Source organism: Eumetopias jubatus, unplaced genomic scaffold, assembly GCF_037043125.1.
Source record: "Eumetopias jubatus isolate StellerSeaLion01/CBP00866 unplaced genomic scaffold, mEumJub1_p1.0 scaffold_9, whole genome shotgun sequence".
Lineage (NCBI taxonomy): Eukaryota > Metazoa > Chordata > Mammalia > Carnivora > Otariidae > Eumetopias > Eumetopias jubatus.
In genome coordinates, this window is record NW_028274815.1 from 68,671,548 (window position 1) to 68,675,576 (window position 4,029).

At 40.6% G+C, this 4,029-nt stretch overlaps 1 pseudogene; it reads left to right on the forward strand.

Annotated features, from left to right (window-relative positions):
- Positions 1-480: 480 nt before the first annotated feature.
- Positions 481-1,033, forward strand: LOC114209859 (28 kDa heat- and acid-stable phosphoprotein pseudogene; annotated as a pseudogene).
- Positions 1,034-4,029: the final 2,996 nt, after the last annotated feature.

The following is a 4,029-nucleotide window of genomic DNA, read 5'->3' on the forward strand; positions in this document are numbered from 1 at the left end:
TTGTTAAAAGATGCACTTCTGGGGCAATATAGAATAAAGGAAACTAGTTAACATACAGTGCCTGATATAAATTAAAAAATATAGAAATGAAAGTTTTCTTGATTGCCATAATGAAAGACAAGTTCATATAATACTTGTTGATAAAAGTGTTACAAAAAAAGTTTTACATAATTTTTATAACTACCTAATTATTGGACTGTATCACAAGCATGTAAAATTCAAATATGAATAAGTTACACAGAAAATTATTTTTTTAAAATTTTTATGAAAATCAAACCAATTCAAAATCATATTTTTCCAGCTTGATTGTTCTCTCCGAAACAGAAAAAAAATTTATAAATACGCAATGCATGTTCAGAGGGATCAAACCGGAGTGTACATTTTATTTTACACTGAAACCTGGAAATTAATACTAGGATGTTGAAGCTCTGCACAATGTGGTATTAATAAACCATTGTGGCCGCCGCCGTAGCGGCTGGAGCCGCGATGCCTAAAGGAGGGAGAAAGGGAGGCCACAAAGGCCCGGCAAGGCAGTACACAAGCCCTAAGGAGATCGAAGCACAGCTCCAGGCTGAGAAGCAGAAGGCCAGGCAATAAGAGGAACAAGGAGAAGAACGTAGAGAGGGGGGGCTGCAGGTGACCCCAAAAAGGAGAAGAAATCCCTAGACTCAGATGAGAGTGAAGATGAAGAAGACGATTACCAGCAAAAGCACAAAGGCGTGGAGGGGCTCGACATCGAGAATCCTAACCGGGTGGCACAGACAACCAAAAAGGTCACACAACTGGACCTGGATGGGCCCAAGGAGCTTTCAAGGAGAGAACGAGAAGAAATCGAGAGAAGCAGAAAGCAGAAGAGCGTTACATGAAAATGCATTTAGCTGGGAAGATAGAGCAAGCCAAAGCTGACCTTGCCCTGCTGGCGATCATCCGGACCCAGCGGGAAGAGGCTGCCAGGAAGAAAGAAGAAAGGAAAGCAAATGATGATGCGACTTCATCGGGAACACGGATGCAGTCGCTGTCCCTGAATAAGTAGCACGGCCGCGCCTCCAGGTCCTCTGCCAAGTCTCCCTGCCAGGTCCTGGCGCGGCCACAGCAGCCCTTCACGGCAAGGAGCCCCCGCAGCCTGGGGCCTCCTCTTCATCTTGGCATAGAAATCGTTTGGGGGGATGGTGGGGAGGGCTGGAGGGAGGGGGCGACTGCTATCTTTGAGACAGAAAGATGCGGGACAGCATCTCATATGTAACCATTCGAATGTTTTTGCTGTTTTTAGAATTCAGAACTCTTGTTGGGGGTGCCTTGAAGGTGGGGTAAGAAGATTTGTCCGTAGGTTGCACAGTAGGGACTGATTGTTGGGGGGGGGGCGGGCAGCTGCTGACAAGTTTACAACAACCTGCCCGGTCTGTGTTGTCTGGGTGCTCACTCAGAGGGGCTGTCGTCTGGAGTCTGGAAGCCCGTGCCCCCAGGTCCCTGAGGGTCATGGCTCATCCCCAGCCAGTCCCCTCTGCGCTTCCCTGCCCCATCCCCACCTTTCCGGCCAGCGCTAGGGCCCATTCTTAACCCTCCCCACTGAACATTTGAAGAAACCTGTTTTACTGGGCAGCACCCTGGCAAAACATACTCTACAAGTCCAACTTGTATATTTGGCAGATTAAACTTGACATTATCGTAATCTTTAAAACAAATAAATAAATAAATAATAAACCATTATAAATTAGTTTTAATATTTATTATCCTTTAGCCACATTTTTCATCTTTAATATAAATCCTTGAATTGTCTAAAATGTTTTATTCCCTGGATAAATAACTACATTTATTAAATTTTGAAAGCAAGCAACCAGAATAGAAGTGACTAAAAACAAAGAGCATGAAGACATTAGTGATATCAACAGAGGGACCTTCTATATTTCATTCTAGCTAGACTGGCAGCTCTTCACTAGAATGCAACAGCTAGTTCCTTGGATGACTTATACGTTCCACTGAATATTTTATATAATATTAGGCTATTTAGGGTATTAGTATATTTGATTTGATGCCTGTCAAATTTTCAGAAGTCATGGAGATGTTAATTTAGTTAATTAAAATAATACGTGATTGGTTATAGAATAAGAATACAATGTTCTACAGGAGGTTGTTTCATCATGTATAGAGAACAAAACATTTCAAAAATAAGGATAATTTTATTATGAATGAATACGAATGGATACAGTAGTTTCAACAATAGGAATCATTGCATCTAGCTGTATCTGAAATCCTTAGAAATATAATCTCAGGATACCTTTGATTTTTCAGACTTATTTTTCTATGTGAAGTTGCTTATTTGAAACACTGTCTGACGTGTTGGGCCTCATTAGAGCCTCATGTACCTCCTTTACTGATTCTGTACCATGCTGCCCTTGGCACAAATCATATTGCATGACCCAGAAAACACCTGAGTTTTGCTTGCTTCCTTCCCCCAAGCCTTGTCTATCTTTGTTTTCTAAGACCATCTTATCATTAGAACTCCTGGGTCATTTAAAAATAACAGACTGGTTTCCTTGCTAAGGTCTGAATACACAATGCCTTTAGAAATGATCCACTCTGACGAACCACGAGAGACTATGGACTCTGAGAAACAAACTGAGGGTTCTAGAGGGGAGGGGCATAGGAGGATGGGTTAGCCTGGTAATGGGTATTAAAGAGGGCATGTTCTGTATGGAGCACTGGGTGTTACACGCAAAGAGTGAATCATGGAACATACATCAAAAACTAATGATGTAATGTATGGTGATTAACATAACATAACAATAAAAAAAAGAAAAAAAAGAAATGATCCACTCCGATCTTAATAATATAGGAAACTGGTTTCCTGTTTTACTCCTAATATTGTTCTCTGGCATAGTTGCCTCATATTAGGGCATGTGATCAGAAATTAAAATGTGATCAAATCCATAACGCTCAAATTTTATTTTGAACAAAATTCAGTTCTGTTTCTTAATACATGACTATTTTTGCTCCAAACTCTCAACCTCTCAACAACTATTGAAGTTTGAGAAAGCTAACTGTTATCAGTCCTTTCTCCCTCCTGATTTTAGACAAATAGAGAGATAAAGTCACAGGGAGAGGCCATTTTCCTGATAAAGAAATTTCCACCTGCACCATCACATTTTGTAACTACTGAGATTGGACTGACTTACTTGGATCTAGCATGATAGTATCAATTAAGGACTCTAGCATTTCTCACACTGAAACACTGGGGCTTTTTCTTGGACAACATAACAGTGCAATAACACAGATTAATTTCTCACAAAGTAGCACATGACAGAAGTTTCAGAAGTAGCAATGACTGATGCAGACACTTAAAGGTAAGAATAGCTATTAGTTCCAGGTTTGGACTGACTACCCAGAGGTAAAGTTCAGTTTTCTGAAGTAGGCTTGAAGAAAAGAAAGATTATACTCTACACATCCAACTTTTCCTGGGGGACAAGATAATTTAATTTCAAGGGGACCACTTCTCTTCTTGAATAAATTGAACGAATGGACAATCTTGACTCTGAATCTCATCCTTTGTCATGGGTAAGCCATAATGAACTAAGTGCTGCATGTGTCTACAGGAGAAAAGAGGTAGAGATACTTGCAAACCTGGCATCTGTAGCAGGTGTGTCAGTAGAATCTACTTCCTGTTCCTAATACAGCTGCACATGTTTCTGGCAGGCAGTTTAAATTTATGCCCTCAACCTCAGTGATTTTGTCTTGCTTGGCTCTAGATTCTGGCATGTCTATGCATAAATTGTCAACTTTATTAGAGTTATAAAAGACCCGAGTGTTAACATCAAGCATGCAGATGCAGTGCTTGCTTAGCCAAGCACACTTCCTGGATCACCAAAATAGTGCAGCTGCAACCATTGTGTGCCATTAGTGACATTCTGTAAATCTTAATCTGTTAAACTGTGGCACCATCATAAGTTGATCCAGGGTAAACATTTGCTATTTCAATTAGCTGGTGGGAAGATTTCTATAAATATGCTGTTTTTCCCCTTAGGGGCTAAGTTA